Source organism: Strix uralensis, chromosome 5 (genome assembly GCF_047716275.1).
Source record: "Strix uralensis isolate ZFMK-TIS-50842 chromosome 5, bStrUra1, whole genome shotgun sequence".
NCBI lineage: Eukaryota > Metazoa > Chordata > Aves > Strigiformes > Strigidae > Strix > Strix uralensis.
The window spans coordinates 40164045-40179841 of record NC_133976.1 but is presented as its reverse complement, the minus strand read 5'-3'; the positions used below and the strand labels follow the sequence as shown (position 1 = coordinate 40179841).

General features: G+C 44.3%; 1 protein-coding gene across 1 annotated transcript in view; it reads right to left on the bottom strand.

Annotated features, from left to right (window-relative positions):
* Positions 1-10758, bottom strand: part of RAP1B (RAP1B, member of RAS oncogene family) — a 31714-nt gene extending 20956 nt beyond the window's left edge. The window contains exon 1 of the mRNA XM_074870534.1: positions 10636-10758. The gene's annotated coding sequence lies outside the window, so the exon portion shown is untranslated. The remainder of the gene's footprint in view (positions 1-10635) is intronic.
* Positions 10759-15797: the final 5039 nt, after the last annotated feature.

Below are 15797 nucleotides of genomic sequence, written 5' to 3'. Positions count from 1 at the left end.
AACACACTCATGCAGTTTGAAAGTTACTTCAAGAATAAACTTGCCAGTTGGCTTAAGATACTCTTCTTTGGAAAAAAGGCAGCTTAACTTCTGTTGCAGAAACAAGACCTAGCCTCAAATTCCATGTGATATCTGCTTAACATCTGGCAGTCCTAGCTCTGCTCTGATTGTGACACTGGCTGCTGAACCAGTAAAGCCTTGTATCGGGTTTCCTTCTACAGACATAAGGCAACACTCAGTTCAACTACAATTCCAATACCACATGAATTTTTGTCCCTCCTATTTTTCCTCTATAACCCATACATCATACACACTCCTGGCAATGCCAGAGCTTGCATACCAAGGTATCATTACTTGCACTGTCTTCATTATTAGAAGTTTGGTTTCAATTCAGGTTTGTTTAGATTACTAACACATCATCAAGGCACAGATATATAGATTTCCTTCATCATTATATGATCTTTTGTTACTCGCTACTTAAGACTGGCTGGTGTAGGCCCTTTACATATATCCTTCCATAGTATGATTTACAGTAATTCTATTACAAATCAGGTTGGTAGCCTGAGAGCAGTCTTACAAATTCCCATATGTCATTTTAAATAAGATTAGAAGTTTTATCTGTTGAAAGGACACTGATTCTATACAAATTGAGAATACCAGCTACTAGCATTCATTAACAGGAATAAAATTAGTTCTTCCATGATAAATGAACAGCAAAGTCCCAAGTAATTGTAACTCACATCTGTTTTGACCTCTCAATCAATATTTCCCCAAAAGAAACATGGCATTTGAACATGAGCAGCAAACATCACTTGAAGTCACCCAAATTATACCTAATTTCACAAACAGTTCTTTTGTTAAAGCTTGAGACATCCATCCTGAAGTTAAGTCGAAAAAAGCATACACTGACACCCAGCAGTAACAACCATCTTCTGCAACGTGGTTTTGCTACCCTGCAATAATGGAGGTGCAACCTTAACTGCTTCTTTTCACAGTTAACTTTATCAGCCATATCCACTGATGAAGGCGGGTTTGTAAAACGTCTGAAATGCTTAACTGAAGTGGCTGAAACTTGGACAGAACATCCTGTTCTGTTTCTGGCAGTGAGGCAGTAGCATCTTGAACCTAGGGATGGGAGCTCCTCAGGGAACGTCTGATTCACACATGTACCTTGACTAGAAGATGACAACTAGATGTTGACCTCCACACCTCTGCCCATACACAGACAGACAGACAACTTGGTTGTTTCTGAGGCAACCACTAAGTTGTCACAAGCTTCAGATGAGGGTATTAAAAAAACACACACCCCCTCTGCCCCCCCCCCCCCCCCCCCCCCCAATCCCACACTAAGACAAATGCTGGCTTTTTTTAACATGCCAAGCTGTGAACTGCTGTAGTTCTGCATCTGCTTTGTGAGCAGATGATGCATCTTAGCCCCCCCAAAAGTCTCATTTAATGGGTCAGAAATTTCCAAGAGAAGGAAGAATCTGACAGTTATGAGCAGGAACCCAAAGGTAAGCAATTCACACTTGCAAGCCTGAGCTCATAGATGCAACGACACCTACACAAAAAGCTGAATAATTTTATCCAAATGAATTTGAATCACAGTCAACCCCACACCACCTTCTCTTGCATGGACTACATCTTTAGTAGACAGTTACCAAATTAACGAGGGTTAAACTTGTTTAATCAAGTCTTCACAAGAGTCTATTTGAATCTTCTTAAGATCACTGTAGTTCTTGTTTAGACCATACTTTTTGGTTCTTCTGCATCTTCAAAGCTTGCCACTTTCTGGAGAAACCTGTCATACCTTAAGACTCACCTTGCTTTAAGTCAAATCACATAGTTTGATAAGGTAGCAGATGTCCAAAGCACAGTGAAATTTAAAATCAGCTCCAGAGGTTTGGATGGGAAGATCTTTCTAAATACAAATCAGCATGTCTGGTCTTCTAAGAGTCACCTATTATTTAGACTATGACAATCATCACAGCATTTGAATGTTACTACTACATCCTAAATCTTTTACTGAAGAAGAGTTTTACTTCCAGCAAGTTAAATATATGCATCTCAAAACGATCTGTATTTTGAGCAAACCCAGAGTGGAAGAATAACTTTTCAGTCCACCCTGACCGTGGCAGTGAAGCAAGTTTATCCTTCATGAAATCACAGTCTTGTATTTCCACGTTGTTTAGGGTGCTCTCAATTTACCCAGTACGTCCTGTTTAGGTTCTTGGGATCTATGACTTCAACCTTCTGTAGATAAGGCCGTGAATGGTTCCTTATTTCCACTTCTACTATCACAGCAGATTCAGCATTCAGCTTGGAAAAGAGGCTTCAGCTTTCCTCTGTGAACCTTAGAGCACCAAATGTAATTTAAAAAGTAGTCCACAATAACATTAGGTAATGGAAGAATTACATTACCCGAAAACACAAGTATTTTCAAGTTGATATATTTGTCTTTGAAAAAGTATTTGCAAACTCCTTCTTAACATCTTGCCTCTGGCTAGAAGCAGGATGTACTTTCAGTTAGCAAAATTGCACATTGTTCAAAATACTGGTTATTAAGTCCAAACTAACACGCACTTAATGTTGCTTCTTCATCAGTTTCCTGGCTAGACAGGACCCAGATTTCTAGCAGAAAAGAAAGAGGTAGCATCAGGACTTTGTTTCTTTGTTCTTCAAGAACAAAATATAAACTACTTTATCTTTTCATTCCAGGACTCGCATGAAATCTTCTTACTTTCTCACTCTAATTCCTACTCACACAGATACAGTACCGTTAAGAGCAGTTTGATGAACAGCAACACACAGATTGAAAGGATGCCAAACACCAGCACATACAGTGGCCTAAAGCACTCAATTGTAAAACCTTGTTTTTAGCTACTCAATTTCTGCAGAACTTCAGCTACCACACTTAAGTTTTCTATGAGAGATCTCTGGCTGAACCTCAACACAGCTTAGGGCATTTCCCAAAAGAAAAGGTTTGGGGAGATCAGGAAAACAAACAGAAGACCATAAAGAAAAAGCAACGGACTTGCTCAAATATAAAGAAAGATGAAGAAGTAGCAATAAACTGTAAGGACATTCAAAGAGCTGAAAGAGATTATCATTCAGAAATGCTTGTTTCTCTCCAGCATTCAGATATAAAAACCAAGTAGAGAATTGTACCTTAGAAGTAAGAACATTTGAAGACCAAGCATCCAGTTAAAAAGTGAGAGTTGTAAATGCCTGTTTGCTATAGTATCACAGACTTCTCTCTACAGGCTGTCAAAGTTACTCAATGCCCAGGATGATCTATATCAAGTAACAGGGCATCTCTTCTTTGGTGAGATCCCACCTAATCTGCTACTTAAGTCAATAAATATCTATCAGAAAAATGGAGAAATGATTCTCCAGCATGAGACACAGCTATTCTTGCCTTTTCCAGTGCTCCTTCTTGATGCCACAGAACTACTACACAGTGTCGTAGGTTCCACCAAGTGCTAAGATGACAATTTGGCATCAGTTTCTAGAAGCATGGCATATTCTCAAATAATTAATGTCAGCAGAAGTTGGATTTTGAAGACAGCATTTCGCAGTCCACTAAGAACACAAGTCCAAGGTTATCTCAAACTGTGTACTTACATTCAGTGAACGCTGTTGATATAAAACTACCTTGGAAATTAACCTATGGACTGGTATAATATGTGTAAGAAATCTGAAGGTGAATTCACACTTGCCAAGAGCTCATTTCTGATGCCGCTCATCATAAAACCCATGAAAACACATAGCATTTTCTGTACACTTGCACCAATATAAACAACAGTAAATAAGACAAGGACCATTACCTGAATATGAGTAAAATCACTACACTCACAGAATGCCTATCACTCATTAATTCTCCATGTTAAACAAGTCGGAAGGGTCACAAACAGTATGATATATCCTTATACATACTAACTATATAAATAACTCCAGAGTTGATATTTTGCATGCAGTATTAGTTTATATACTTTCCCAACCCCAAGAAAATCCTTCAGCAGTCACATGAAGCCAAGCAGGCTGTGCTTATGGGTTATCTTGTATATCAAGCTTTCAGAATGTTACGCTGGAAGTAGCTTCACAATGAAAGATCAGAGGATGATTACTGACTGCATCTTACAATGTCGAACAATTCACCTTAACCACTTCACATTTGCAAGATTAATAAAAGAGGTTCCTGCACAGTATGCCGTTGGGCTGTCCCCACACTTAACTAACCACGTAAGCCTGGACACAGCCATGCACAGCTCAGTCTCAACTGTAAATGTCACATTATAAACAAATAAATCTAGTCCTAAATACTGTATTGCAGAGAGTGAGATTCTTAGGTAGCTTCCACTTAATAGATTACTTACATTCCACATTCCAGTCTACCCTTCTCCACATTCAGGAAAAACAAAACATGCTGCAACTGTCCACTAGTCTTCTAATGAATCACTTTTGGGGGAAGTATCAGACCAGGTGTTCTAGAAGTTTGATTAACTGCAAGCAAGGACTGTACAAAAAAACTGGCTGGATGGCCGGGCCCAAAGAGTTGTGGTGAACGGAGTTAAATCCAGTTGGCAGCTGGTCACGAGTGGTGTCCCCCAGGGCTCGGTTTTGGGGCCACTCCTGTTTAACATCTTTATTGATGATCTAGACGAGGGGATCGAGTGCACCCTCAGTAAGTTTGCAGATGACACCAAGTTGGGTGGGAGTGTTGATCTGCTCGAGGGTAGGGAGGCTCTGCAGAGAGATCTGGACAGGCTGGAGCGATGGGCTCAGGCCAACTGTAGGAGTTTCAATAAGGCCAAATGCCGGGTGCTGCACTTGTGCCACAACAACCCCCAGCAGCGCTACAGGCTTGGGGAGGAGTGGCTGGAGAGCTGCCAGTCAGAGAGGGACCTGGGGGTGTTGATTGACAGCAGGCTGAACATGAGCCAGCAGTGTGCCCAGGTGGCCAAGAAGGCCAATGGCATCCTGGCTTGCATCAGAAATAGCGTGGCCAGCAGGGACAGGGAAGTGATCTTACCCCTGTACTCCGCACTGGTGAGGCTGCACCTCAGTTGCTGTGTTCAGTTTTGGGCCCCTCACTACAAAAAGGACATTGAATTACTTGAGTGTGTCCAAAGAAGGGCAACAAAGCTGGTGAAGGGTCTGGAGCACATGTCGTACGAGGAACGGCTGAGGGAACTGGGGGTGTTTAGTCTGGAGAAGAGGAGGCTGAGGGGAGACCTCATCGCCCTCTACAACTACCTGAAAGGAGGTTGCAGAGAACTCGGGATGAGTCTCTTTAACCAAGTAACAAGTGATAGTACAAAAGGTAATGGTCTCAAGTTGCACCAGGCAGGTTTAGACTGGATATGAGGAAGTATTTCTTTCCAGAAGGGATTGTTAGGCATTGGAATGGTCTGCCCAGGGCAGTGGTGGAGTCGCCATCCCTGGAGGTGTTTAAGAGTCTGGCTGACATAGCGCTGAAGGATATGGTGTACTTGAGAACTGTCAATGTCAGGTTAATGGCTGGACTGGATGATCTACAAAGGTCTTTTCTGACCCTGATGATTCTGTGATTCTGTGAACTGCACAACTTAACTATCAGTATTGTCTGGGTTCTGACGTAGTCCAAGCACTGCTCGGTGTACTAACTTCATCTCAAGTAAAAAATATTGACCCTACATGAAACCTTTAGAAAAAACAGAAGTAGCTGGTCTGGCCCTGCAACTACTGAAAACACTTTGATTTCAGTAGTGCTGAAATGCCACACCTAGCAATGTATGGGTCCTCCTTCTGTCTCCTGTACCTCCCCTCTTGAACTCCACACAGGTAACTCACACATATTTGAAGTCTGTCTTTAACACAGATGCGGTGGTACTCTTTTTCCTTCTTCCTGCCACATGAAGAATGCTTTTAAGAAACTTCCCTTCATTGCAGACATGAAAAAAATTGAAGACACAGCTGGTTAGGTTGCTGAAATAGAGGCTATGAGTGGAAAAAATAGGACAACTTCAAAAGCTAGGATAACTAACACAGAGAAACAAAAAGAAACAGTTGCAGGTACTATCTGTATTCACAAATTATTTTAGATTAACAGAAGAGGGGGCTAGCCAACATACATTATTTGGGCAACAGACAGCAAATTCATTTAAGAAAAAACTTCCACCGTCTAATTTCACATAAAATTATGAAGTAAGCCACAGTAAAGGAAATATTGTTAAATTACGTCTTTTCCTTTAATCCAGATTACCTACTGAAACCAAGATTTAATAATGTTATAATTAAAGCAATAGAAATATCCACCTCAATGTCAACAAATTTTGATGCAAAGAGCACATTCTCCTCAGAGTTTCTGTGGAAAAAGACAAGAATTGTAACTACAGATCCTTACTTCAAGTTTGTCTTCAGTTATGAAAATAAACTGTTCTCCTGTTCCAGTTCTGCAATACTGTCCAGAAATTTAATGATATAAAGTTTCTCACAGCTCTACGATTAGAATTACATTGAAAATTATTTCATGAGTAACAGTGGCACACAATATTCTTTTTGCAGAAGACCTGGTCAAGTCATTCAGATTTAGCACACCTTCCTGTGTTGCAACAGCTGCAGGAATGATACAAAGTGATCTAAGAAACTAAGGGTTCCCTGAAGAGAATCTCAGGCTGGAGAGAAACACGAGATGCTGCCTCTCTGCCTCAGGATGCAAACACCAGTCCATTGGAAGGGCTAGGCTGTCCCACTCCTGCACTACGGTCTGGCCTTCCTCTCTTGGCCAGGAAGAAACTAACCATGTGTACTGTAATTGGCAGTCTCTTTTCATAGTTGCATAGCAGGGGTTTACTTCAAATAACATCAAGTCCTTAGATTAATAACTAGAAAGCCAAGTGGGACAGTGTACAAGATATTGTCTAATGCATCTTCTTCCTAGTTCAACTCTAAAAGTTCCTTTAACTCTGCTACACAGATTCCTGTAGGGTTTTAACTTCCACTCTACTGCTTCAGTAGAAAAAATTACTATTAAAACACTGCTCTTGAAAAAAGAGCATCCTGAATAGCTAGAGGGCCCCCAAATCATTTTATATTTCAAAAGTTGCCGAATAGGCAGATTTCCAACCTGGCATCTACAGCCTTCCTCCCTTTCCTTGCTGCTAGAGAGGAACATGTAGTATGTCAGGAGCTCACAACAGCATACATAAACAGGCACGCACAGTAAAAAAAACCCTTTTTATTTTCAGCTGTCCAGTGTTTCTTTAGGCATTCTAAAGCTCAAGAGATGAGAGCTTCAAGCCAGAACCTAATGCCGCTTTTGAAGGTAGTCTCATTCAACTGCTCCACGAACAGTTTGTGCCAGTAGACAAGGTCTTTGACTTTCTCCAAATAGTGCTTGCCTACTACAAGCAAACTGCATTAGCTGCATCAGAATATTGCTTCTACTACGCCTGTCCCACTTGGTTTTCTCATGGCTGACAGGCCCTAAGGAGAAAGCGATACATTAGATGCTTTAAGTGAGATACTACAGCTCTACTGCAGGCAACTGCTGAACAACTTTGAAAACAGGTCCCCTATTAACAGCGTTCAAGTAACAAAAAAAACCCCCTTCCTTTTTCCCTGCTTTATGCAAGAAGAATAGAAACAGACCATCTTAACCACATCTGAGCAGGAAAACAAAGTTTGCCTTTGAATAGGAAGGTGTAGTAACTGTAGATACTCCTTTAATCTCTCTGAACAAGGAGGCTGTCTAAAATATCCCTCTACCTGACCTAGATGCAACAGAACACAGCAGAAGCCTGCCCCAACTCAGCAGGGATTCAACGCACCGGCATTACACACTGCACTTCGGTCTGCTTTTGTATTTGTTCTGAGGTGAAAGAGTGGCAGTGCTTGCAACCACAAGCTAAACATGAACTTCTGTTGCACAGGGTATGCTTAGTGACCTCTTTGCCAAAAGAACTGTTTTGATTAAATCTCACAACTTGAGCATACCCTGAAGAATACTCTCAACCATCAGTTAGGTATCTGAAATTCATCTAAGCGTTACTTAGATGGGTCAACTCATAAAGGATCCATCCATCCTCTTACCATACACCCAAGGACAACAGAGTGCCTATTTTTACGTATAAGATATTCCCACCCTCTGAGCAGCGAGCAGAGCTCCGCAGATGACAGGACTGGCACTACAGCAGTAAGCATCAACTACTCAAGTACTTCTGTGACTCCTTCATTTCCCACATCCCAGATGACAGGTGGACAATTGGTTTAGTTCCCAGTCACATTTACTAACTGTTAGGTCACAAGCTACAGTGTAGTCTTCAGCACACTTCCTTCCTCAGCCACGCAAGTAATTTCTTTCTCCTTTTGTAGGCCCTCACCTAGATTCCCATCTGTTTGCCTCTGCTCCAGAAAGGCTCTCAATTAAAGACAGTCAGTTTTACTCTGCAAAACTGGCACAGCACAAAGAGAACTGTCATGGCTCACTTCAGATTTATTTCTGATGAACTGTCCTACAGCAGAGCTTCAGAACAAAATAGCACAATTTTAATTCCACTCAGAAAACTTATATGGTGCACGTATGTAGTAATAGAAGCAAGACACACAGTTACAGACAGTAAGTGACTATTGTTTTTCTTTCCCCCCATATACAAGTTCTGGTTTAACACTTATAGTCTTTCAACTCTGTGTTGCAGATTATTTCACCCCCAGGCAGACAGGTGCTCCAAGTACGATCAGCTTTGCTGCAAAAGAGATACACGACATTTATATTGTACAGTGCAACTCAGAACTCAGTTCTTTAGCTACTGACAATCATAAAGCTTTACACTACAGTTGCAAGTTGAACTTGAAGTACTTCATACCACTAGAAAAAGCATCCCTGAAAATATGCAGGTACCAAGGAATAAAAAATTAGAAAGTTTACTTGCAAAGCCTTTGATGTGAGCAGCCAAGGTAACCTTCACTATTCACTCAGCTCATTTTTAGCTAGAATGAAGTCTACAGACTTCGAGCAAGAGTCAAAAAAGATGTGATAAATAAAGTGAAAACACCTGCCTGTAGCAGGTTTGGGGGTTTTGCTTTTGGTCCCCCACCAAAAGCCTGCAATTTTAGCACCATGAGAAACAGTCAGCCAAAAGATGATAATTTGATTAATTTTTCAAGTTTTCCATAGAGGAGAAAAGAGACTCTTTCCAAAGGGAAACACATTTGGTTTTAAATGGTTACTATATAAGATGATGTGATTGCTTCTTTGCCTTTTAATTATAATTTGTTAAAAAAGAGTTTCATCTCTTTTTTAAAACAGTAATTTCAATGTATATTTTACTGTGAAGGAGTACTGAAAAGTCTTTGTCATACACTATCTACACATTGGGGCAAGATGTAGCTGCTACATGCTGGAAATAAATTACACTAATCAAAATATCTAAATGCAAGAACACACACACGACCTGTGCGATTTTCAAGCTGGGCATCTCCGAAATACCCTCTCTCTTGGAATTGTACTACCTTACTATCACACCCTACAACGATACAGAAAAAGACTTTTTGTTTTACCCTGAACAACACAACCCATCCCTTTAAGACAGAAATGGGAGTAAAAGCACACCGATCTTTCTTTGCAGGAAACCTTGGTTTATTATTCTCTTTTTCTAAGCCGAGGCCAGAGCAAAAACACTCGGATTTCGTTTTATTTTCCCCTCTGCAAACTTTGCTTTCCTTCCACCGCTTCTTCACCAACACACACAGAAGGGAGCGAGGTTTCTCAGGCTTATTAGACGGATTTGGCGCAGGAAGTGTCAGTCAAATTCTTCCATTTGCTTTGACACGGGTGGTGGTGGGGGTGTTCAGACAAGATAAACATCCCCGTCACCCCCTTTCCCTTTTTATTTTATGATAAGCAGGAGGGGAACTGGCTGGCCACGACGCTGCCTGCCTGTCCCACTCCGAGGCTACCCCAGGCACAAGCGCCAGCGGTCGGCGGGCTGCCCGGCTGGCCGCGCCCGGCCTGTCCCCCCCGCCTCGCCCCCACACACCGGCCGGAAAGAGCGAGCAGCTTCTCTCCGACGGCCGGACTAGGTGGGGCTCCGGCTCGGACTTCCCGCTGACAACGACGGCGGCAGCCGGGGACCGTCCCCTTCCCCGCCCGCGGCGGGGCCGAGCCGGGCGTCACCCGCCCCTCCCCGCAGCCGGCCGGGCCCCACGTCGCGGCCCCGAGCCGCGGGGTTACAACTTTCCGCTTCCGCTCCAACTTCTGCTCCGGGGACCGGCGGGGGGGGGGGGGGGGGGGGGGGGGGGGGCGGGGGGCGGGTGGCGGCGAAGGGCAGGGCCGGGCCCTCGGCCCGGCTGGCAGCGGCTGCCCCTCAGCGCCCCACTCTCTCCCCCACCTCCCTGCGGTGTCCCCCCGCCGCTGAGGCCGGACGAGGCGGCGGCTCCCAGTTCCTCCTCCGCCATGTTTCAGGCTCGTGCCCCTTCCCTCACATCGCGCCGCTCCCCGCCGCCGCTCCTCTGCCGCCACCCCCCCCGCAGCCGCCGCCGCCCCCACCGGCCCGTCCCCGCCCCACCGCGCCGCGCCACCTGTACCAGACACGCCGCTCCCCTCCCCGCCGCCACAGCGACCCGGCCCGCTCCGCGCTCCCCGCCACGACCTACCGGACAGCGCCTCCGCTCCCCGCCGACCGCCGCCGCCTCGCCGGCCGAGCCCGCTGCGCTCCCTCTCGCTGCCTGTGCCGGGGCGCGGCTTGGGGCCGTCGCCGTGACGCCGCACGCCCAGCCTCGCTCTGGCGCGGCGGGGGCGGGGGCGGCGCGGAGGGGAGGGGTGACCTCGCCGCTACGCTCCCCCTGCGCAGGCGCGCGGCGCCGCGCGGCCGCCCCTCCCCCATCTCCCCCCTGCCCGCCCCGCCCCGCCCGCCCGGGCCCATGGCGGTGCGGCCGCCTGGGCGGGGAGGGGCGGCCTCGCCTCCGCGGGGCGCTGGCACCCCCGCACCGCCCCCCCGGCACACGCCGCCGGCGCGGAGCGGCTGGTGGCGGGGGGGAGCGGGGGTGGGAAGGGACGGCCGCCGCTTTACCGGCGTTGCCCTCGCTGGGGCGGGCCGGGCCGCCCGCCGTGTGGCTCCGCGGCCTCCCCCGGCCTGCCCCCAGCCTGCCGCCACCGCCTCCGGTGGCAGCGAGCTAGCCAGGGAGGGAGGCAGGGAGGCAGGCCGGCCTGTACCCCCGGGCCCGGGGTGTGTGGGGGCCGGGGCCCTCGTTCACATGCTCCTGCTTTGGGTTTGGGAGATGTTTATTCGGGGATGGAGCACGAGCAAAATGGGCTATTTCAGGGGCTGGAAAAGCGTGTTGGAGCTGGAGTCCAGAGCCTAGGCTTGCCTTGCAGTACCCAGCCTGTGGTCTGTACCCTGTCTCCTGTCAGATGTTCCCAAAGACACCTCGTGCTCCATAGCAGCGTGTCTATCGGCATAATGCAAGTCCTCTCCCCAAGTTTTTGCTGGGATAACACAAGGCCCTCTCTCCCCAAGTTGTTGTTGGGATAGCACAAGTCCCTCTCCCCAAGTTCTCGCTCAAGTAGGAGCCATAGGTTATAGCTCAAAGATGGATCAAAAGCACAGTCTGGTTGCTTTAAGTTAATTTAGAGCATTGAGAGCTGGAAAAGTAAATGTTGGGACAGTGTTTCTTACTTTTCTAAAAGGGTTTTGAGATCCATTGGTGAAAGGTGTCTCAGAAATGCAACATACTACTGTTTTTACATGGATTATTACATCTCTGGATGTGAACAGCCTACCATTAGTCCTGCTGATACACAGCAGGATGCCCACTGCCTGCAAATAATTACAGTATTTCTTAGCCTTTCTCTTATTTAAGTCCTCAATAATGTAAGTCATGTTTTTTTTCTGAGTCACTAATATTTTCCAGTTAACAAAGGGTTTAACTGACAAGGGTTAAAAATAAATGAGCATTTATGTTTCTAGGAAACACTTAGTAAGCAAATAGTTAAGTGGTACATTGAGATAAAACTTTTGCTCAGAGGAAGTCCGCAGCAGAGTGTAAAACTGACAGGAAGTTGCAGTGAGGCTTCTGGCAAGGAGAGTGGGTGTGGAGGAAGCACAGGCTTTCTGTTTGTAGCACAGAGATAGAAAAGGGATAAAAAAAAGAGATTACGTTTCCCCAAATTGCATGATGGAGCGTTCCTTGCTATAAATGTTTGGAGACCATATATCTTTCAATGAATGTGTGGGGATGCTAGAGCTCAGAGCAAACGGAGTCAGAGAATGACCGGGGAAATGAACTGCCTTTGGTAAGAGAAGCTTCATCTAGATTCAAGGCATCCAGAAAGTGACGCATTTAAAAAATATTTCTCTTTTAGAGTGTTGCTCCCAAATCCCAAACGTCATAAAACCTCTTCCACAGTCCAGACAAATCTCTTGGTGTTTTACAGCTTAAACCCTTGTGCAGTACTTTGATAATGAATCCCTGTAAATGACAGATAATGCAAGAGAGTTCAGGTTATGAGGAACCAAGCACATAGAAACCAGTCCTTTCTCAGCGGGGCATCCTATGCAGGGCAAAAATCACTAATGAGAGATGTCAAAATAGATAAAATACAGCCTCTCAAGTAAAAACCATAAGAGCGTCTCATGCAATTATTAAATGTATAGCGTGTTTACTCACTGGATAGAAAAACATTTCTGTTTCTTTAGTCTTTTCTGTCAGCAGATATTATTATCAGCACCCAAAAATGTTCAGAGGAAAAGAACAAACAGAAAGATATAGCCTCTGCCCTCACAAATTTCTTCAGTGAACTAGATTAATCACAAATAACAAGCAGCGTTCCGGGAACAGATGTGTGTCATTACCGTAATAATATTTTAGAGTGTGCCTTTAATTGCCCTGTGTTTTATAGGCAGTGGGGCAAATACTGCTCTTTGCTGTATTTGCCTTTGGGAGTCTGAGTGAGTCTCCCGTGAGCAGATCTTGGCGTTCTGAGTTTCATACAGCGGAATCTGGAACTCAGTATTTTAAAAGAAGTGTATATACACGTATATATGCATATGGTTTACTTAATATAGACATGCTTGGAGATTGATCACTGTAACTAGAAGAAATAGGCAATTAGGATCCATTCTGAGCAAGAGATGGAGTGTTCCCTTTTCCCAACTCTCTCGGCCACATACTTTGAATATCAGTCGGGTCCTTAAGTTTGGATTTTCCTATGAATCATCTAGCTAATCCTCAGTGCAATTCTTAAACCAGCTTTACTCATATCAGTGTGACTGGCGAATAGAAATTGGTGTGCTTGTTAAGCATACTCACCCGGTACTTCACAGGGCTTGCTCCGCTCAGCTTGCTAAGCATTTCACATGTGCTTGAGCCACTTGCTGATGGTCGTGCAAGCAACTGTGCCAGTGTGGAGGTGCCCCTATGATGGAGCAACTCCCCAGAGAACCAGGAATAAGGAAGAAATGGAGGAGGTAGAGCCAAAGTGCTGTTGTGCTGAATAGAAACAACACAGATGCATCAGCTATCCTTAGTGGGCCTGCCTGTGCCCAGCATCGATCTGGAGTTTTGAAGAAAGGAGGTCAAATACCCAGCCACCTGCTCACCTAACGAAAAAACAGGAGAGACTTGCTTATGCCCATAACCTTAATGACAAATAGACCTTTCCAAAGCACTGTACCACTTGTCCTTTGGGTTGTAACTTCTGTCTCCTAATTTACCAGTTGCCTGCCTGTACTTCAAAAACCTCTTATTTCAATGAATTAGCTGGAGCTAGTTCAGCCTGCTCATCACTAACACATTGAGCTGTCTGATAATGTCATGGCTGTTGTGAGCAACAGTCACAAGAGAACATAGAAGATCACCACTGATGGAAGAGGAGGAGCAAAATACTGGCACATCTTGTTAAAAAGTTCTGTGAAATTAGTGGGGGGAAAGGGGGAGTTGATAGATTATTTGGGGAAAACAAAGGAATATTTTTTTAAACAATGCTTTAATAAAAGCTTGACAGGATGGCCTTTGGTCACCTCCATATAATTTTCTCAACTTTGCCTGCATTGTTTTCACTGGGGCTGCATGGGTGTTGGAGCGAAGAATGTGGCTCTATGTGTACTGCAGTTTCATTACTGCTGAAATACAGCCATCTCCGGGACAGAATGCAGAGCTGGCTTGTGCCAGCAAACTCTGAAGTTTAATGGGCATGTGGTGCCAGGGAATGCTGTGCTGGCTGCATGCCAACTAGCTGTGAACTTTTCTAGAAATTTGTCCTGAAGGGAAAAGAAATGTCATTTGGTTAATCTAGGAGGATGCTTTGCTTTAAGAGAGGAAGCAAAGTTCTTGTCTTTTCTAGTGAATGGACTGAAAGGGTCGATTCTTAGCTCTGAGAGTCAGTTGTTCCAGCAAGAGAGTGTTTACTAGATCAGAACGTGCTTTGGATCGTGAAAGCAATAAGGAGACATCATCTCCAGCACTAAAGAAAAATGTTGGTTTTGAGACATAGGTGCGTGAGATATCTTTATCATTCTTTATCCTTCAACATGATTTTTGTTTGGTATTTCTCCATACTTGGAAGATTTAGTCACGCAGAGTGGGAGCACCTGCCTGCCTGAATCGCTCCTTGAGACATTTCAGAGACATGTCTTCCCCTGCAAACTCAATGCAATTTCTCTGTGTCTTCATGTCTGTTGATATGGCTTCGACCTGAGATTTTTACACTGATAATTATCAGTTCTACTAGTTCATCATCTTCACTTCTGACGTAGCTTCCATTATGCAGTTCTGCATCTTAACTTCTCTTCATTGCAACTTCTTGATGTATTGCCATTTACTAATCACAGTTGTTTAAACATGGGTTTATTCACAAGCTTGACTGAAACAACACCAAGACCTTTTCCAAGACCTTTTTTTTTTTTTTTTTTTTTTTTTCCCCCAAGTCTTTTTCACTTTCCATATGTTTATCTCATTGTTGAGGAAAACCCTCAGTTACTTCTCAGCTCCTCTTCCTCCTCCAAACTATCTTGAATTAATGCTTTTTCCTATCTCTTAGGAATATTCCATGACTCTTCCAATTTATATGCCAATATCTCTCACTGGGTGAAACCTTTTCACTGCCATTGGCCCAAATCCTACTATTTATTCATATAATATAGCCCTCCCTGTATCTTGTGATTTGTCTCCCTCCCTACCCCATGGTAACTGCTTTGAGGAGCAAAATTTGCCTTTGTTTTTCCAAGCTGGGTAGGAACAGGCAACACTACTGCAATTTAAATTGTAAATGTCAGCATTTATTTACAGGGGTCTCATTTTTTAGTCTATTTTCTCCTGTCTTTGAGAGACTACTTTTATATCACTGTAGTTACTTCAAATAAAGCAAGGAATAGATGTTTCACAACATGGTTGTTGTGAAAGCACAGTACAAGTGCAGAGAGATTCAAGAAAATGCCCTGAGCTCTGGAATTTAAACTCTTAAAAATAAGGATTAATTTGGTAAAAGGAAAAGCCTACTTTATTTTATCCTGTGTTGAAAAGATCTTTCAAATTGCACTGGACAACCAGCTGATCAGATAAGGAACAAGATTGTCACAGCAAGGTAAGTGTTTTAAAAGAGTGAATGAAGAATAATGTATCCAATTGGAACTAGAGAGGGAATGTAATTACCTGGAGCAGAATCTGTCCAGGATACAGGCAAGCACTTCTCTCTCTCTCAAAAAAAAAAAAAAAAAAAAAAAATCACGCATGTTTTAACAATTTTAAAGCTTCAGAAGTTTTACTTCCCTGCATTTCCAGGAGAACACTTTCAGCAGCACATGATGCAGAAAGAAGGT